Source organism: Bos grunniens, chromosome 20, assembly GCF_055505025.1.
Source record: "Bos grunniens cultivar Pamir isolate PY7600 chromosome 20, Bosgru_T2T1.0, whole genome shotgun sequence".
Classification (NCBI taxonomy): Eukaryota; Metazoa; Chordata; class Mammalia; order Artiodactyla; family Bovidae; genus Bos; species Bos grunniens.
Window position 1 is genome coordinate 9,132,360 of NC_141184.1, and position 21,254 is coordinate 9,153,613.

Consider the following 21,254-nt stretch of genomic DNA (forward strand, 5'->3'; position numbering starts at 1 on the left):
CAGTCCATGGGGTCTCAGCGTTGGACACGACTGAGCGGCTGAACGGAACTGACTGAAGTCACCGCCATGCACTGGGCATCCCCTTGACCCCTGAGGCCTCCCCACTGGGCTGCCCAGGCCCCGGACACACACACACAAGGGAACAGGGGAGGATGGTGCCTGGAGGAGCCGCTGGGGCTGGGCCAGGCTCGGACCCTGGCGTGACCGCTGTGTCAGGTCCGCCCGCTGAAGTCACCAGGGCAGAATGGCCTGAGGTCTGGTGGGAACCTCAGCATCTGTTTAGTTGAGCCCTGGGCAGTGCTTCCTATTTCCTTTCCCAGTCTCCAGTCTCCAGTCTCATCCAGCGGGAAACCTGGCTTCGTCTTGAAAAGGACAGGCCTGGAGCACAAACCGTCTGATTACCAGCTGCAGAAAAGAACACATGATATGACCACACAATTGTCTCATCCCTTATCCACAACCCTGAATTCCAAAAAGCCCTCAGAAGACATATTCTGGTGAGTTTTTTAGAGACAAAACCACATATTGGGAGGCGAGACTGACGTGAACCAGCGTGAGGCTGTGTTTATGCCCCATGGTTGAACAGTACCACCATGTTGGCAGTGGGAGATGAGGTTCAGGATAAGCCCCATGTACCTAAAGGCCCCCGAACTGGTGCCAGAACCTCAAAGGGTGTTGCTGGGTAAGGGATGATACAGTGGTAACAGAGCGTGTCTGCTGAGGGCTCAGATTGTGGAGCCCTGGGCTAAAGGCTTGACATGACCTCTCTCAGCTAGTCCTCACCACCTGTGAAAAGGATGGTTTTCGTTTTTGGTAAACTGTTTTTAAAAATTAAAGTATAATATATGAATAGAAACAGCCTCCCCGATGACTCGGTGGTAAAGAATCCACCTGCACTGAAGGAGTTGCAGAAGATGCAGGCTTAATCCCTGGGTTGGGAAGATCTGCTGGAGAAGGGAATGGCAACCCACTTCAGTATTCTTGCCTGGAAAATCCCATGGACAGGTGAGCCTGGCGGGCTTTAGTCTACGGGATTGCAAAGAGTTGGACACAACAAAGCGACTAACACCTTCACTTTTCAAAGCCAACCTACCATATTAAGGTAGAGGTTTTAACAAAAATGCTTCAAAGGGAATGTTTGGGGTTGAATTGTGATCCCCTTCCTAACCCTGCCACCCCATTCATGTGCTAAAGTCCTGACCCCCATACCTCAGGGTGTCACATTGTCAGTAGAGTGACTGCAGATATAATTAGTGAATCTGGATTCATACCGGATAGAGTGGGCGTCAGTGTGATCTGGCCAGGGACCTTGTAGAAAGTGGAAGTTTGGACACGGGAAACCAGGCCATGCAGAGTGTGGGGTGATGAGTCCACAAGTCTAGGAATGCCAAAGATTGCCAGCAAACTTTCAGAAGCCGGAAGAAGAGACCTGGAACAGATTCTGCGGACAATCGACCCTGCCAGCACCTTGATCTTGACCTTGTAGCCTCAAGAACTGAGACACTGAACTTCTGCTGTTTCAGGCACTTGGTTTACGTTACTTTATCGCTGCAGCCCCAGCAAACCAGCACCCGGAGTGATTAGTCCCCTTTAGAGAGATGCCCGTTCAGTACAGAACGTTCATCACAGCATCCTCGAGGTAGCTGATTAGCTATTGTGTGTACAGTATGTTTTGCCTTTTAATGTGATCCAGGAAGCCATGTCCTGCGTCATCAGTTATATTTCTGAATGCCTGAAATGAAGGTGAGACACGACTTGGATGATAATCAAAAGCGAGCTGATTCTGGTCAGCAAGCCTCGATACACATGGTAAATGGGCTCCCACTGTCTGGGAACAACAGACGAGTGTGTCTGACCTTTCGGGGTGTTCATCCACCAGGCTGCCTTCTCCTTCTTACCCCGTGGTCCAGACCCCTGTGGAGGATGAGCCAGACCATCTTCTAGGGCAAATAGGCCTTGACTGGAAACCTTGGCTGGAAGAGCTCATATCTACCTGTGGCCGAGAGCTTGGCCACCTGATGCGAAGAATTGACTTATTGGAAAAGACCCTGATACTCAGAAAGATTGAAGGCAGGAGGAGAAAGGGAGTGAAAGAGGATGAGACAGTTGGATGACATCAGTGATGCAATAAACATGAATTTGAGCAAGCTCTGGGAGATGAAAGTGAAAGTCGCTCAGTTGTGTCCAACTTTTGCAACCCCATGGACTATATGGTGGTGGTGGTGGTTTAATCGCCAAGCTGTGTCTGACTCTTGTGACCCCATGGGCTGTATGTAGTCTGCCAGGCTCCTCTGTCCATGGGATTCTCTAGGCAAGAATACTGGAGCAGGTAGCTGTTCCCTTCTCCAGGGGAATCTTCCCAACCCAGGGATTGAGCCCAGGTCTCCCACATTGCAGGTGGATTCTTTACCACTGAGCCACCAGGGAAGCATAGTGAAAGATAATGAAGGACAGGGAAGCTTGGCGTGCTGCAGTCCATGGGGTCACAGAGCGCTGGACACGACTTAGTGACCTGAACAGTGAACAACAAAGACCTTGTCTTCTCTGACTTGCCTGGGCAACCCCATCCCAAGGGGGTCTCTCCAGAAGGCTGGGAGGTGGAGGGGTCTCTTCTCCGGGGTCTGGTCTCCCATCCTCCAGCTGGAAGCACAGAATCAGGGTGTTCTCTTCCTCGGAGCACGCAGAACTGGGCTAAAAATAGTGCAGCTTCTTAACACTACACGATGCTTTGATTACAGAGTGTGTTGGTTTCCTGTGGCCGCCGTCACACAGTACCATGAGCTGGGGGCTTAAAATGGCAGGATTTTTTTTTTTTTTTTTTTTCTGGAGCAGCTTCGGATGGTGAGGAGTCCTGACCTGACAGACACACTCCCTCCCAAGTCTCTAGGAGGGCGTTCCTGTCCTTATTCTAATCCTGGGTGCTGCCAGCAAGCCATGGGGTTTTTTGATTTAAGCTGCATCACTCCAATCCTGCTTTTGTTTCCACAAAGCCTTCTCTGTGTATGTCTGCTGTGTCTGAACTTTTCTCTTGCCGTAAGGACACCGCCCTTTCCCAGGGTGACATCAACTTAAGCTGACGGCATCAGCAAAGATCCTATCTCCAAATAAGTTCCCATTCTGAGGCTCCAGGTCGGCACAAGTATGGGGAGACACCATTCAACCCCGTACATTTATCTTCTGTTTCGATGGAAAATTTTTTGCTCAGTGAAATTGGCTACGTTCAAGAACATCTAGCTCCACTGCCTTGAAACTGGCCAGAGATTCAGAGACCTTCTGCGTAGTGGAGTGATCGCTGTCTGCCAGTGGCCTTGTGGTGTGAGTGAGTCTTGCGATGTGAGTGAGACGTCACGGGAGTCTGTTTCTCACTCATGTGAAGATCAGAATGAATGACGCTGATGAGCAGGTGGTGTCCGCCTGAGCACCATTCCAGGACCCAAGGCCCTTCCGTTTCCACGTGGGCTCCGAGGTCCCTGTGCTCGGCTGCTTCCAGCCACGGAAGGGAGGGCATGGGGGGACACGGGGCAGTTACACTGGACCAGGTCAGTGTGTTGGGGCTTCCCTGATGGCTCATCAGGTAAAGAACACCCCCGCTCCCCTCAGCTAGTGCAGGAGACACATGAGATGCGGGTTTGATCTCTGGGTTGGGAAGAGCCCCCCTGGGGAAATATATGACAATCCACTCCAGTATTCTTGCCTGAAAAATGCTATGGACAGAGGAGCCTGATGGGCTACAGTCCATGGGGTCACAAAGAGTCACTTCCCTCTGCCTCTGGCGCCTGCCCACCAGGAGCTCCAGGACATCCTTGCATGGCTGCGGGCTATCTCTCCGAGGAGCACAGGAAGCCGGGAAGGGTCGCGTGGCCCTGGGTGGGGAGGAGGAGGGGAGGGAAGGGAGGACCACAGCTGGACTGGCAACTCAGGACGGCACCTGAAGGCAGGTCCTCCCGGCCCAGGCTGTTCTTCCAGCTTCTTCCCCTTGCTCTCTCCATATCACTGGGCGCCCAGCTGGTCTCCAGTCCGAGGTTTGCGTCTCCCTACTCTGCAGCACCAGCCCCTGGGACACCAAGATACGAACAGCAAAGGAACATCTTCCTTTTAAACGGGGCTTCCCTGATGGCTCAGCAGGTAAAGAAACCGCACCCCCCACCCCAACCAGCTAATGCAGGAGACACAGGAGATGCGGGTTTGATCCCTGGGTTGGGAAGACCCCCCCTGGAGAAAGAAACGACAATCCATTCCAGCATTCTTGCCTGAAAAAATCTTATGGACAGAGGAGCCTGATGGGCTACAGTCCACAGGGTCACAAAGAGTCAGATGCAACAGAGCGACTAAGCATGACTGAATGGAGGAAACTCTAAGGAACACGCTCTCGGACGTGGCTGAGTGACTCTGGATGACCCAGACCAGCCTGTGGGCCTGGAGACGGGCTTCCTGTGTTTCACGTTCCCTCTGCCTCTGATGCCCACCAGGAGCACCAGGAGCTCCAGGACCCTGCGTCTCAGGACTGGGGTCTTTTGGGGGAGAAACTGGTACTCAGGGAGCCGAGGCCCAGGTAACCCAGAGGGAGCACTCAGACCACACCTGGCCAGGCCTGCTCAGAGTAAACTCACTTGCCTGGTTGCTGGTTTTCAAACTACCACTGAAGGTCAAGTCGAAACCAGCTCTTAAAAACGGAACAAAATAGAATCGAATAGAAAAATACCAGGGTGCATAAAACAGTGAAAGTGTGAAGTCACTCAGTCACGTCTGACTCTTTGCAACCCACTGGACTGTAGCCCGCCAGGCTCCTCTGTCCACGGGAATCTCCGGGCAAGAATACTGGAGTGGGTAGCCATTCCCTTCTCCAGGGGATCTTCCCCGCCTGGGATGGAACTCAGGCCTCCTGAAGGCAGATTCTTTACTGTCTGAGCCACCAGGGAAGCATTGCTTCATTAAACTTCTATACACATCTGTTCCAGGTCTGGATGTAAAATATTTCAAAGCCATCTGGAAGCCCCGGGTCTGCGTAGAAGAATTTGAAAGTTGATGATGACAACACACCAGGGAGATAATAGTCATTTTCCAGATTTGAGAAATGCTTTGAGTGGCTGGGCAGGAGGGATTGTGCATGGAGAAGGAGCCTGGCCTGGTTTGAATTCCTGCAGGACCACACACCGCAGCCCCCCGCCCCCCGCCCCCCGAAGTGCAGGGTTACTTCATTTCCTCGAGCCTCTGTTTTCTTATCTATAAAGTGGGCTAAAATAGCCACCTTGATGAGGAGAAGGAGGTGAAAGATGTAACTCCTGATGTTTACTGAGTCCTTTCTGTCTCATGCCTTTGTCCTGGGCATCTTGTGTGTGTGACTTCAGTCATTACAGCAGTCCTCTGATCAAGTATGACTACTGTGAGGTCCATTTGTACAAAGAAACTGAGGCACAGACAGGCCAAGGATGCTGCCTGAGTGAGCTGTATATGAAAATACTTTATACCAGTGCTTGTATCCACTGAAGCGAAGTGGGATTCTGTCCATGGGATTCTCCAGGCAAGAATACTGGAGTGGGTTGCCATTCCCTCCTTCAGGGGATCTTTCTGTCCCAGGGATTGAACCCGCTCATGTCTCCTGCACTGGCAGGCGGATTTTTTACCACCAGTGCTACCTGGGTGCCTGGCACATAGTAACAAACAAATGTTAATTTCCTTACTGTTAATATTGTTCTAAATGCTTTAAAAGATCCTTAAAGGCAGGCAGATGGATGAGCTGGTAGAAGGTGGTGTGCGATGCTGGCTAGAAACTCCTGGAAAGCCACTCTAAGAGGGCTCTGCAGGTGTTAGGTTAGACCCTGCCCCTCCCCACCGCCTCCTCATTTGAAACCTTGACTACTGGGGCAGAGGGGGCGGGGCGGGGTGGGGCGGGGATGGGGGCGGTTAGTCCCTGCGGCCTTGCTGGGAGGTCTGACTTTGCAGCATAAGAGGAAACGGATGGAGAATTGCGAGTAGGGGCCTCGCCCTGGCCCTTAGGGGAAGATCGGCAGTAGCTCCCAGAAGAAAAGACAATGACGGGCGTAGCTGCCAATAACCGGTTTACTTCAGGTTTTTAAAGATTAGAGACCCAGGAACCCCTGGCCTCTATACCCATCTCCTGAAACCCACGCTGCCTCTGAGAAAAAAACTTGAGATACAAATGCATCTTCAGGAAGCCCCGCCTCCCCGCCCACGTGGCCACCCCAAGCTCCCCAGGGGACAGGAGGGTTGAGTTCCCCCAAGGGTGTCAGAAAAGTAATCAGACCAAACTACAGGAGGCAATTACGTCTTTGTTTGGCAGAAACTGTAAACAGAGAGCAAGAGGGTTGCATCACACCATCCCCGGGGCCCTGAGACACTTGCTCTGAAAACCAAAGCAGCGTCGCTCCTGTTAAGGAATGGATACGTTTCATCGGAGGTGGCTGGTGCGGCAGGAAGACACCTCACCCAGGAAGAGGCCACCACTGATAGCCCTCCTTCCTGGCAGTGCTCCGACCCGGCCTGGTACCAAACAGCCTTTCTGCATCACTTACTGACATATGGTACTTCATACCGTATTTTATTTAATTTTATTTAATAGCACAGTTGTTTTTATAGATGGCATAAGCCTTTGACTGTGTGGATCACAATAAACTGTGGAAAATTCTGAAAAAGATGGGAATACCAGACCACCTGATCTGCCTCTTGAGAAATTTGTCTGCAGGTCAGGAAGCAACAGTTAGACCTGGACATGGAACAACAGACTGGTTCCAAATAGGAAAAGGAGTTCATCAAGGCTGTATATTGTCACCCTGTTTATTTAACTTATATGCAGAGTACATCATGAGAAACGCTGGACTGGAAGAAACACAAGCTGGAATCAAGATTGCCAGGAGAAATCTCAATAACCTCAGATATGCAGATGACACCACCCTTATGGCAGAAAGTGAAGAGGAACTAAAAAGCCTCTTGATGAAAGTGAAAGTGGAGACTGAAAAAGTTGGCTTAAAGCTCAACATTCAGAAAATGAAGATCATGGCATCCGGTCCCATCACTTCATGGGAAATAGATGGGGAAACAGTGGAAACAGTGTCAGACTTTATTTTTGGGGGCTCCAAAATCACTGCAGATGGTGACTGCAGCCATGAAATTAAAAGATGCTTACTCCTTGGAAGGAAAGTTATGACCAACCTAGATAGCATATTCAAAAGCAGACATTACTTTGCCAACAAAGGTCTGTCTAGTCAAGGCTATGGTTTTTCCTGTGGTCATGTATGGATGTGAGAGTTGGACTGTGAAGAAAGCTGAGCGCTGAAGAACTGATGCTTTTGAACTGTGGTGTTGGAGAAGACTCTTGAGAGTCCCTTGGACTGCAAGGAGATCCAACCAGTCCATTCTAAAGGAGATCAGTCCTGGGTGTTCATTGGAAGGACTGATGCTAAAGCTAAAACTCCAGTACTTTGGCCACCTCATGCGAAGAGTTGACTCATTGGAAAAGACTCTGATGCTGGGAGGGATTGGGGGCAGGAGGAGAAGGGGACGACAGAGGATGAGATGGCTGGATGGCATCACCGACTCTATGGACGTGAGTCTGAGTGAACTCCGGGAGTTGGTGATGGACAGGGAGGCCTGGCATGCTGCGATTCATGGGGTCGCAAAGAGTCGGACATGACTGAGCGCCTGATCTGACTGCTCTGACCTGGTGACTTGGTTCGCTTTCATCAACAACATGCAGTCATTTAACCTTTGCATGGTGCTTGGCACAGGTGGCTCAGATGGGAAAGAATCTGCCTGCAATCCAGGAGACCTGGGTTCGATCCCTGGGTCAGAAAGATTCCCCGGAGAAGGGAATGGCAACCCACTCAAGTATTCTTGCCTGGAGAATCCCCATGGACAGAAGAGCCTGGTGGGCTATAGTCCATGGGGTTGCAAGAGTTGGACATGACTGAGCAACTAACACACAACACTTTCAGACACGGTATATACCGGATATGAATGAAGGTGGAATAAAGAGGTAACTTTAATAACATACATAATTATACAATCATAAAAATAACAAGATCAGAGTGAACTTGCTAGGGAAATTTGTTTCCTGTCATGCTTGTGGAAATCCCTCAACCCTAGTAGGTACACCTGTCTTGAGAGGGCTGTCTCCCCAGGTGACCTGGAAATGGTATCACTGGGAAGATTACACTCTGGATCTCAGGACAGGTAGAGGCGGAGGCTGCCTGGGGGAGGAGAAATCAAAGAGCCTCCTGCCTGAGCCCCAAGCCTGCATCCCAGAGAAGGGATGCTCCGAGGTGCTGGAGCTCGGGTGCCTTGTCATCTCCCCACCTCAAGCCGAGTGGGTTTGCTCCAGCCAAGTGCTCAGATGGACACAGCGGCAGCAGGACTGAGCTCCAGAGCTTGTGGGTGGGTTTAGGGTTCCAGAGTCCCCAGAATGTGGGGTGGCATTGGACACATTCGTCTCTGAGGGGAGGGGGCAGGTGAGAGGGGACCAAGCTGGGCTGGGGTTGTAAGAAAACGACCCTCCCTGATGCTCACTGAGGGTGATACCCGAATCCCCGCTGTGACTGCCCCCAGCCTCACCCTCGTCTAGGAGCAGAGCCTCAGCGGAAAGAGCTCTTCCCGCAACCTCCCTCCCTGTTGATAAACCGCTTCCCTGTGCAACAAAAAGGCCTGGGGGATGATGGCTTCTCACGTTCTCTGGGCAGCACTGCTGTGAAGCCAGCCCTCAGATCCTCAGGGAGCAGGACACGAACAAATAATGAGGCCGTGGGGCCACGGACACGATGGCTGGGAGCCGTCTTTGCGCTCATTTCAGGGGCATGTTAGTTTGCTCGGTCTGCGTAACAGAACACCGCAGACGGGAACTTAAACATCAGGAGTTTTATTTCACACAGGCCCCTCCTGGAAGGCCAGCTGTTCACCTGTCCTCACAACTCCACTGGACAAATTCTGGATGAAACCTTCCAGGTAGCCACGTGGGAAGGAGATGCACTCATACTTCGCACTAACAGAGGCCTCGTGCACGTGGCTGTCACGGAACTCCTCACAGGGCCTCCGACTCTGTCCCCAGGTAGGCTGGGACGTTCCTGGAGCAGCGCTGAGGTGGGCATTGCTCTTTTTCTGCTGAGAGTGAGAGCCTGCCTCCTCCTGGGGTATGTGATTTCCGCTAGAAGGTGCCAATGGGAGCTGTTACTGACTCCACCCACATGACCACCACTGATTGGTTGGATGTGGGCACCTGATCCAAGCTGGACCAATCAGAGCCCTTCCCTGAGATTCCTGAATTTGGGAGGGAGCCGCTGATGCTGTTACACTCTGCTGGTGAATATCCAGCGTCCTTGCCGGAGGAGGAGCCTGGGCTGGGGGGTAGGAGAAGGTGAATTCAGAGGCTGAGATAAGCCCTGGAGAGGTCGGCTTAGTCCCAGACGCTCAGAGGCCCAGCTAGGCCCTGAGTCTTTCCTGGGTGCTCTGAGCCTTCCCTCAGGTTCCTTTTATTCTTCAGCCAAAAGCGTTCACTAATATAAAGTCTGTATTTCATTCTTTTTGCGTCTCCAACTGGTGGCAAAAGGCCAAGTATGCACTACATCTCACATGATTATTGAGTGAATAAAATCGACGCGCTCCAGAGGCCGTGTGGTAGTTTCACAGTGTTCCTTAGGGCCAGGCCTGCCTTACTGTTCCGGTACATGGAACCTGATAGACCATAACCCGTCACAGCCTCTCCCTTGTGAGTGTGTGTGTGTGTGTGTGTGTGTGTGTGTGTGTTAGTGGCTCAGTCGTGTCCAACTCTTTGCGACCACATGGACTGTAGCCTACCAAACTTCTCAGTCCTTGGGATTTCCCCGGCAAGAATACTAGAGTGGATTGCTTTTCCCTTCCCCAGAGGATCTGGGTCACTTCAAATATGTTGAACGGCATTTACTTCACAGGCACCTTCAGGAGACTGTCCAGGTTATTTGCAAAAACAGTCTGCCAGCCTCCCGAAATCAGAACAGCCAGTGTTTTCCATCCTAAACTTGGGGATTAAGAGGCAAAGCTGTTGTAAGCAGAGCACCGGGGTCAGCACAGCTCTGAAGGCGTCCAGAGCAGGCGCACAGCTCAGCACAGCTTGAGACCGGGGAAGCTAGCTAGGACGCAACCCCACAGGACAAAGAAAGAAGGAAAAAAGGAAGTCCAGATTTTATTTCCCAAAGTCATGTCAATTTTATTTCCTAGCCTCACCTTAAAATCGATAAATAATTCAAGACAGAGTGAACTGGTTAGACAGTAACGTTATTTCTCCTCTGTGGCTATGGCTACAGTAGGGGTAGAAACAGGGAACTTGTGTATATTTTAGGAAATTAAGCATCTCTTTAAAAAATTATATTTATTCTGTATTTATTGGGTGGCACGGGTCTTAGTCGAGACTTGTGGGATCTTTCAGTCACGGCCTGTAGGAGCCAGCTCCCCGCCCAGGGATTGAACCCATGCCTGCTGCATTGGGAGTTCAGAGTCTTAACCACTGGACCACCAGGGAAGTCGTGCTTTTTTTGCTTATTTAAAATAAACCTTTTTCTTTCTGATTATAAAGCATAAAAGTCTGTTTACAGAAGAATATCAGATGCCCAGGGCTGGGGCATGGGAGAAGGGTCAGACTTGCTTGGCACCCACCCCTGGAAGGGCCAGTCCAGGGGGCCTGGCAGGGTGGTCAGGGGGTGGGGTGGGGATGGACTCTTGGGAAGGAACACAGCCCAGGGAAAACAGCCTCATACAAAAGGCTGGTCCTTAGTTTCTCTGCCATTGGAGCAGCAGGAGACTCGCCAAGTCTGCAGAGCAGAAAGCCGCAAGTCACCCTTCATAGGAAGGGCTTCCTGCCCTGGGGGGTGGGTGGCGGTGGGTGTGGAGAGCTCTCTGTTGAGCCCTACTTTGTCCTGGGGGGAGTCAGGGGAGCTCTCATGGTGGTGGTGGCCTCAGCAGAGAGATTTGGAGTTGGGGGTTACTCTAGATTATCCCCCAGCTTTGATACATTGAGCCTCTGGCGTTGGTTTCCATGGCAATAGGCTTGGAGTCCCAGACTGTGGTGGCCATGAAAGGCTGGGTCTGTCCTGGTGTGGGGGCCGCGGAGGGAGAGGGAGGCTGTTCTCTGGGGACACTGGATGCAGTGTCTTTGGTGGGGCTGTTTCGTGGAGTGTAGGCCCTCTGTTGGAAGCCTCACGACACTGGCAACAGTTCAAAGGAGTAATTAACCATGAGGTTCATTGTGCAGTTATCTGTTTTAGCAGTAGGGTGACCAACCTGTCTAGTTTGTCTAGGATTTCCTCAACGATAGCACTGAAAACACTACATCCTAGAAACTCCTTGGTCCTTTGCAAACCGGGACAGCTGGTCACCCTACTTAGCAGACAGATGGAAATCTTCATGAGCAGGACCCTCAGGTCTGTAATCCACAGCATCTCCTGAATCCCCACCCGGACACAGCACCCTGCACAGAGTGTGCATCCAATCAATAGTCACCAAAAAAAAGGATGACTATTACTGGAAATGCTCTGCAAATATTTGCTAAATGAATGCCCTCTTGCCAGTAAATGAACTCTTCAATATTGTAACATATTGCTAATACATGGGACACGCTGGATTTACAAACTTCTTATAAAGGAATGAAGATTTTTGTGGAAGTAAAGAGTGCTGGGTTGGGGTTGGGGGAGGGTAAGTTTAGCTGAGCTAAATCCTCTAAAAACAGATCAACAAATGACCTCCAAGACTTGATGTCTTGAATCAGTCTTAAGTGGGGATTATGGATTTCTGGATCTTCTCAGAAATGAGGGGCCAAAGCAGAAAGACAGATGTTGAAGAAATGCAATGATTAGGGAGAATAGGAACTTGTTACATGGCAGGTCACCTAATAGAGCAACTTCACAAACATTCCCTTGGGTGAGACACATGAGATCATGGGCTTGGAAGAGTGATATGATTTGAAAGGAGGTCATCTGGTTGCTTTTCCAGCATGTTCTCCCACTTCCTCTTGACGGGAGGCACAGTGATGGAGCCAGTGGCCCAGTGGTTTCCAAGCCCCAAGCCTCTAGATGCACCTGTAACTGTGGCTGATGCCCGTGTAACGATGTTAAAACGCTGGGAAGAACCTACGCAGCAAGTCTGGTTGCTTGTTCCCTGCGTGTCTCCAAGGAAACCTGGCGCCCTGACCAATCCTCGGCCCACCCTTGGGAGCATGGTTCCCAGGAGGCCTGTGATGTCAGTGACAGATGGTGTTGTGTTCTCCTGGAGCAGTGGACCGTGCCCTGCTGGCCTGTTAGGACGGTTTTGCACAAATGCCAAGACTGATGATGCGCACCTGGTTTCATTGCTGGAGCCTGGAATTTCAGTTGCGTGGCTGATTGATAGCCGGATGGGTCTATGTGACCCACCTCCTGTTAACACCTGGACCCTCAGGCATGTGTGGGTTTTTTGCACGAGTGACTCTGCAGTTCTCTGTTGGAGAAAAAGCCTGTGCTGAGTGGGCTCAGATGAGGTGGCATGGCAGGGGGTCCCGTGCCAATTGGGGATTCTGCCAACATGTAGGGAGAAGGCAATGGCACCCTACTCCAGTACTGTTGCCCAGAAAATCCCATGGATGGAGGAGCCTGGTAGGCTGCAGTCCATGGGGTCGCTAAGAGTCAGACACGACTGAGCGACTTCACTTTCACTTTCCACTTTCATGCATTGGAGAAGGAAATGGCAACCCACTCCAGTGTTCTTGCCTGGAGAATCCCATGGACGGAGAAGCCTGGTAGGCTGCAGTCCATGGCGTCGCACAGAGTCGGACACGACTGAAGCGACTTAGCAGCAGCAGCAGCAGCTAACATGTATCTTTCCTTCCTATTTCTGTTCTGCATCCTTTGCTGAAATAAATCTTAGGATAAATCACATCGTGGAGTCTTGTCAGTCTTCCTAGCGAATCACCAAACGTAGGGCGGTGTGGGCCCTCCAGCCCAGAACAGGAAAGAGTGAAGGCCAGTTCCTCTTTATTCTACTGGAAGCTGCCCAACCAAGGTCCAGGCCCTGCACACTCTCACTCAGCCCAGCACCTTCCAGGTTTGAATGCAGGTGGTGAGGAATAAAGGGCAGAATAGTTACAGGCAAAGCAGGAGCTCCAACCATAATCCCCTTTGGTTGGGTTCCTTTTGGGCTCAGAGCCCCGGAGTCTGCCCATCTGGGAAATGCTGTGGGAAGCATGATGCTGGGGCAGAAGGGGTAGGGCGGGTGAAGGTCCTTGGGGGGCAGATTTCAAGGTTCATTGCCTTTTGGAATCTCTGGGATTTCTGAACTCCAGTTAATTTACCTAACTGGAGTCAAAGCCACAATGACTGCCCTGGACCTCTGTTACTTATTACTGGTTCAGCCAGGCAATCACTTTGGGTCAAAGTACCCTCTGGCCCTGCAAATCCCCCTCCATGTGTGCAAATCTCTGTTTCACAGTCCAGAAGCACATTGCAAACCCATTCTCTCCTTCTATCTGTCTATCTACCTGACTATCTTTCATCTGTCTTTATATTTCTATATGTATAAACTGAATAGGCACAATTCAAATCCATTTTCTCTCTTTTAATCTATTCATCTGTCTATATTTATCTGGTTGTTTACCTATAATCTTTTTACATGTAAAAACTGATGAACACAATCATAGACTAAGTTGCTTCAGTCGTGCCTGACTCTTTGTGACCCTATGGACTGTAGCCTGCCAGGCTCCTCTGTTCATGGGATTCTCCAGGCAAGAATACTGGAGTGGATTGCCATACCCTCCTCCAGGGGATCTTCCCGACCCAGGGATTGAACCCATGACTCTTATGCCTCCTTCATTGCCAGGCGAGTTCTTTACCACTAGCACCACCTAGGAAGCCCAAACATAGACACAAGTACCAATTAAATATTTAAAGAGTAAGATAACTGAACAACTATAAATATGCTTGCTAGTCAAAACATCCCAGCATTTATTTTTAAATCCAAGTGAAAAAGTGAAAGTTGCTCAGTCATGTTCGACTCTTTGCAACCCCATGGACTATACAGTCCATGGAATTCTCCAGGCCAGAATACTGGAGTATGTAGCCATTCCCTTCTCCAGGGGATCTTCCCAACCCAATGAGTACTAATCCAGAATAGTGAAAAAAATTCTTGTAAAAAAGGAAAAAGGTAGGACTCCTGCTTCTTGATTACAAAACATACTACAAAATGGTAATCAAGACAGTGTGGTACTTATGTAGGAAAACCATAGAGACCAATAAAAAAGAAACATGGAGTTCCAGAAATAGACCCATGTGTCTGTGGTCAACTGATTTTCAACAAGGGTGCCAAGAGCATTCAGTGGGAGAAAGAATGTCTTTTCGGGACTTCCCTGGTAGTCCAGTGGCTAAGACTCTGCTGAGACACTGCTCCCAATGCAGGGGGCCCGGGTTCCATCCTCTGTCAGGGAGCGGGATCCCGCATGCTGCAACAAAAGATCCCGCATGCTGCAACGAAACTGAAAGATTCCAAGTGCCACCACTAAGACCAGGTGCAGCTGCATAAATAAATATTAAAAGGAGAATGTCTTTTCAATAACTGGAAGAGCCACATGCAAAAGAATGAACTGTGATCTTTACCTTGTGAAAGTAAAAGTGGCTCAGGCGTGTCTGACTCTTTGCAACCCCATGGGCTATACAGTCCAAGGAATTCTCCAGGCCAGAATACTGGAGCGGGTAGCCTTTCCCTTCTCCAGGGGATCTTCCCAACCCAGGGATCAAACTCAGGTCTCCCGTATTGCAGGTGGATTCTTTACCAGCTGAGCCATCAGGGAAGCCCAAGAATACTGGAGTGGGTAGCCTGTCCCTTCTCTAGCAGATCTTCCTGACCCAGGAATCGAACTGGGGTCTCCTGCCTTGCAGGAGGATTCTTTACCAGCTGAGCTACCAGGGAAGCCTGATCTTTACCTTAGACCTATTCAAAAATTAACTTAAACTGGACCAAAGATTTATATGTAAGAGCAAAAACTATAAAAGGAAACATATAAGAAAACCTTTTTGTTATTGGATTTGGCAATAGTTTCTCAGATATGACACCTAAAGTACAAGCAACAAAGGAAAAAACGTCGATAAACTGTACTTGATCGTGATGAACGTGACAGCATCAAAAGAAAAGTGAAAAGACAACCCACGGAGTCAGAGAAGGTATTGACAAAGCGATGTATCTGAGAAGAGTCCCGTATCCAGAATACGTGAAGATCTCTAACAACTCAATAACAAGACAAACAACCCAATTTAAAAATGAGCAGAGGACTTGCATAAATATTTTCTCAAAGATGATATACAAATGGCCCACAGGCATATTAAAAGATGAGGCTTAAACTGAAAGGCAACATAATAAAAAAAAAAAGGACAAAATGAACATCATGTGCTTCCAGATGGAAGAATGTGAGAAGGTTACTTAAGTGTGCATTCTCCCCTCAAAATCTGAAACGTCAGATAAGGCCAAATTGCAGGTCATCTCGGTGAAAGTTATACAGAATTTTTAATACTAGTCTCTTACAACTCTCTGGCAATAACTGTCTTGCTCTTTTATGCCCTTCAAAAATATCATTGTCATTCAAGATGAAGAGAAGGCTAACAAAAGATGTCAGAAGAAAGAAGACTAAACAGACTTGGCAACTAAATATAACGTGCAATGCTGGTGTGGGTCCTGGGCTGGGAGAAACATGCTCTAAAGACCTCACTGGGGCACTTGGTGATCAGGAATAATATTCCATCAGTGACAAATTTCCTGACTCAGATAACTGCACTGCGGTTACATAAAAGAATGTCCTTGTTCTTAGGAGATATATGTGGGAATATTTGGCTTCCCTGGTGGCTCAGATGGTAAAGAATCTGCCTGCCATGCAGGAGACCTGGGTTCCATCCTGGAGAAGGGAATGGCTACCCACTGCTGTATTCTCTCCTGGAGAATTCCATGGACAGAGGAGCATGATATCTGAAACCTACTTTTAAATAGATCAGGGAAAAATTATATATTTATCTAGAAAAAGAGGGATGATGTGGCAAAATCGGGCAAAATGTTAATAACAAGTATGCATATGGGGGAAGGGTACGTGGGAATTTTGGTACTGTTTTTGCCACTCTTCTGTAAGTTTGCATTTATTTAAAGAGAAAAAGTTAAAATAAGTTAATATATTATAAAAAAAAAAAAAGTAAAAATATTCCCAGCCAGGAGGCCTGAGAACAGAGCAAACTTCCAACTGACTCTGACATCAGCAGAAAGTCCCTGAGGCCTGGGGTTTGCCCGGGAGAGAGGAGCATCACTTCCTGGAAGAAGGTGAGGAGGAGAAATCATTTCTGAGCCCACAGGAGCTTCTAGAAGAATCCATGAGTCCAGAGGCTTCGCATTGTTCTTAGCCTTAGAGGTCAGGCATGGCTTTCCAAGCCTGCTTCTTCCTGCTCAGGTGATCAGAGTTACATTAATTCTAGCCAAGGTGCATGGGTCGAGCCCCTACTGTGTGCAGGAGCCACTGAGAGTGAGGAGGTGATCAGGGGAGGAGTGTGTGTGTGTGCGTGCAAGGTATGTGTGTGCACGAGTGTGTATGTGTGTGAGTGCAAGCTGTGTGTGTAAGGTATGTGTGTGTATGTGTGTGTAAGGTATGTGTGTGTATGTGTGTGTGTGGTGTGTGTGCAGATGGTGTGTGTGTACGCATGTGTGTGTGAGGTGTGTGTGTGTGAGGTACGTGTGTGTGTGTGAGTATGTGTGTGTATGTGTGTGTGTGTAAGGTATGTGTGCATATGTGTGTGAGATGTATATGTGTGTGTGTGTTTGTGAGGGGTGTGTGTGAAGTACGTGTGTGTACATGTGTGTGTATGTGAGCTGTGTGTGTATGCATGTGTGTGAGGTGGGTGTGCATGCATGTGTGTATGTGAGGTGTGTGTGACATGTGTAAGGGGTGTGTGTGCGTGTGAGGTGGGTGTGTGTGAGGTGGGTGTGCATGTGTGTGTGTATATGAGGTGTGTGTGTGAGGTGTGTGTGTGTGAGGAGTGTGTTTGTGAGGTGGGTGTAGACACCCAGCAGAGCTTTGCAGCAATGCTATGCATGGGTTATTACAAATTTGGGGGTGGGGTGGGAAGGCAACCTCATTCCCTGGAGGAAACCACTTCCTTGGGGGAGGATGGGGAAGGCTTCGCAGTGTTTACTCTGAGCCAGGGAGCTTGGAGGTATTTCACGTGTTAACTCCTCACCGCCCCAGGGGACAAGGCCCACCACTGTCCCCTATTTCCAGACGGGAGGCTGAGGGATCCGACCAAGGCCCCTCCACCGGGGGCAGCTGCCACCAAGACCCGAGGCTCTTAGTCAAAACCGAGGTGGCCTCCCTAGCGCGGGAAGACGCAGCTGGCCCCTTTTTCATCCCGTCCTGGGACTTAAGTTGAGTTGCCTGCAGGGAACAGCTCTGAGCAAACACCGAGGACCTCTTCTCACCTCGGGAGACAAGCCGACAGTTTTGCAATATGGTGAGTTTGTACACAGAAGGAGATACGGCCCATCCCCGCTTGGGCAGCGGGCTTATCTTGTCACGGTTTTATTGCTCGGTTATGAATAAACTGCTTACAATGATCTTTGTGAATTTCACACCAAATTAGAAAAAAAGAGACGGGTTCAGCCACCTGGCATTTTAGGAGTATGTAAAATATTCCCAGGCACTAGTTCCAGCTTTCGTGCCCTCCCAGGTGGCGCTAGGGGTAAGAACCTGACTGCCAGAGCAGGACGTGCAAGAGACACAGGTTCGATCCCTGGTTGGGAAGTTTCCCTGGAGGAGGAAATGACAACCTACTCCAGTATTCTTGCCTGGAAAATTCCAAGGACAGAGGAGTCTGTCAGAATACAGTCCATGGGGCCACAAAGAGTCAGACACAACTGATCGACGGAGCACGCAAACACAAAATTTTTTTAAAAGTTGCTGTTAAACATATTTTGAGCATATTTTGAGCATCATTTGTGGAGTTGCCCTGCGTGCACTGCACCAGACCAAGGAAAAGCAAGTTTAAAGGGAGCCTCCTATTGTCTCCCACTGGAGGTCATTTTTTAAAGGCCAGAAGTCCTTTGGGAAATGCTCTTGGCCCCTGCTCTGGAGTTATAATTAAGAGTTACAACCACACAAGGAGCCTGCATCTCAGTTCTTTGTTGACACTGCAAAGGAACACAGTAGCTAAACAGGTTGAATCTACACCATTTTTTTTTCCAGCACAAATAGCTACTTGTCCTTGGTCAGTGGGCAGGTGACAACACCTTCAAACTCTTTAAAAAGAATATGTTGAGTCTAGCAGCCAGTGAAGGCATCATGTACCCACTGGGTTTCTGGAGAGGGAAGGTCGTCTAGCCCAGTGATCACAAAGGCCTTCATCTAACACAGGTGTTCTCAGACTCAGGAACCCTGAAGAAACCACCAGTGCTGGGACTTCCTAGTGGTCCGGTGGTTAAGGCTTCGCTCTCCCAAGGCAGGGGGCCGGAGTTTGATCCCTGATGGTGAAACTAGAACGCTTACGCTACAACTAAGAACCCGTGCAGTCAAAAAACAACTACAAAATAAAACAACAACAACAACAAAACAAAACAAACCCCACCAATGCTGCCTGGTCTCAGACCATTTTGACCAGACCCTGTGGGTGGGCCCCTGGGACCTGTGTTCTCAGCAAGCTCCTCCTAAACAGAAACTGGAGGATGGATTTGGGTCAGAAATGCCCAGAGCTGATGAAGTGAAGCAGTGTTGTTGTCTTCTATCACCTAAGTACCAGGAAAAACTCCAGGACACCACGAACAGGAGGCCGCCGTGGGGAGCAGCTGGGCCTCTCTGATCAGGGCCCACTTGTGCTCCCGGCGGTATCACCCCTAGAAAACCACCAATAGATGCTTGTATGCTACCCATCAGGGCTGGCTTCCCATTCCCAGGGAAACAAGAACACAGAATGGGAAATTAGTATCCTGGGACCAGAGGGTGAACTGTAACTGAGCCAAAAAAAGTTTTTGGAGGAGGGAGGCCATGGCTAGGCCAGTGAGTACCAACTGCGTTTTCCAAAGGTGGCCCCAGGTTCTCTCCCATCTCCCGTGTTCTTCTGTGGTGTGACCTCGCCAGTCTCCCATCGAGAAGGGGGAGGAGTCTCCTCCTTCCCCGGGGACCTTGGTTACCTGCGGCAGCAGGAATGCTGTGTGATTCCGAGGCTGTGTCCCAACAAGCCCAAGCCTCTGCCCAGTTCTCTTGGATAGTTCCTTCTCAGTTCTCTTGGCAAGTTCCTTCTCAGGAGAGTCCTGCTCGGATCCCAGCCGCCCCTGCAGGAAGCCCCCGGCACCCACAGAAGTCACCTGCAGGGGCTCCATATGCATTTTCAGCTGAACCCACTCTCAGGTCAATCCCACCTCAGGTGCTAAGAGTAAAGAAGCATCCAGGTGACCCCAGCCCCACACCATTCAGGTCTTCCTGCTGGGCTTTCAAACCATCCCCCCGTCCGCTTGTCGAAACTCTTGACCCACAGAATCCCTGAACATGATATGATGGTTCTTGTTTGATGTCATTACATGTGGGATACTCGTTACACAGCAAGGACCACTGAACATCAGGGCAAATCCAGCAGCAGCGGATGATTGGGTGATGGAGGCCTGGGGATGGGGACCCTCGATGAGACAAGGCCCTCCAGGCTCTGGCTAAGAGAGTGGGCTCTTGGGCTGTCTAGGGTTGAATCCAGCCTCTGCCCGTCACCAGCTCTGTGACCCCGAGAAATATACTTAACCTCTCTGGGGAGTGGAGAGAGTAATCGTCCCCATGTGAGCAGGTTGCTATGGGGATGAGACGCGCCGACGTGTGAACATCCTGGCTCCTGGGGATGCTGTAAGTGTTGGCAGGCATTTCCGATTTGCACGGAAATCAGCCCCAAACCGATCACAGGAGGATTTAGTTCTGATCTAGATGGTGCTTATCCTTGGAAAACAGTTCTATTTCTTTGTCACAGAGCCTGATGGGGGAAGAAAGACAGGTTACCTGGCTCTCACTGTCTGTGTGCTGGGGGCATGAGGCCTGGAGATTCTGTCTTCAGAGGAGGAGGAGGAACTGGTGGGGTCCCAAGGAAAAGCATGCAGTGGGAATTGGGAATAGAGTCAGGCAGGTGGAGAAACTGCAGAGAAAGAGAGCCAGGCCTGGGCCGGGGGACGGTGGTGTCTTAGTGATGTGTCTGTGTGTGGGCAGTGCGGGGGGCGGGGTGGCCCAGGGAACAGTGGGAGAAGCCCCTGGGAGAGAGCCAAGTTTAGACAGTGAAGGGCCGTGTAGGGGCACACGCCTTGTCTGGGTGCAGCCCAGAGTTGATGAGTAAAAGGGTTTTATATGAGGCCTTCGCAGGAATCATGATGGAAAGTCTCTCTCTTCAGGGTCTCCGGCAGCAGGGTACCGAGACCAGGGAGGCCCTAGAACCATGCAGAGGCAGGACCCCCGAGCCTGTCCCCAAGAGCGTGGTACCCTCCCCATCCTCTGCCCTCTCTGGGAGAATCCTCCCTCTGAGATGGAAGGATTGAACCTGGTTCTCAGCACACGAATGAATATACACCAACACGGGACCCAGCTCCTGGGTTGATTTTTCTCTTGACCTTTCTCTACTTGGGTGAATGAGCTGGCTCCACTTTTCCTGGTCACCAAATAGTAACAATTCCCTTGCAGCCAGTTCTCCCTAATCACCTGCGGGGGGCTGACTGCACTGGATGCCAAGCCAATGTTATTCAAGCTTGCGAAATGCCATCCCTGGGGGGGGGTGTTATAATAGTTTTAAGGACCTTGAAATTACTCTGATGAAAGTACTTATAATAAACTTATAATGAACTCCTATCACGCCTGCAAATCTGTGTGTACCATCTGCCTTTATTAAAGATGATGATTTGATGGTTTTTCCATAAAGGATCGCAGACGCTGCTCTCAGGCTCACCAAAGAAGATTTATGTTATAATCACTCTGGGCTCCCAAATGGTTAAGCGCCATCGTGCCAGTAGTTGGCACATAGTGGGTACTTAATAAATGCTTGTGGGATGAGAGTGAATGAGTAATTGAATAAAAGGCACTGGCAGGGATGATGACCTAATTAAATCTTGCTAATTTAACGATCTCAGCCCAGAGCAGCTGTGACTTGGAATGCCACCCGTGCAAGGGGCAGGCTTGCTCAGTGCCTGGATTTTGCAAACGGGAGGGAAAAAACCCAGAGCAAGGGACAGAGGAATGCCACCTGCCCTCTCAGCCACTGCGCCAGCCT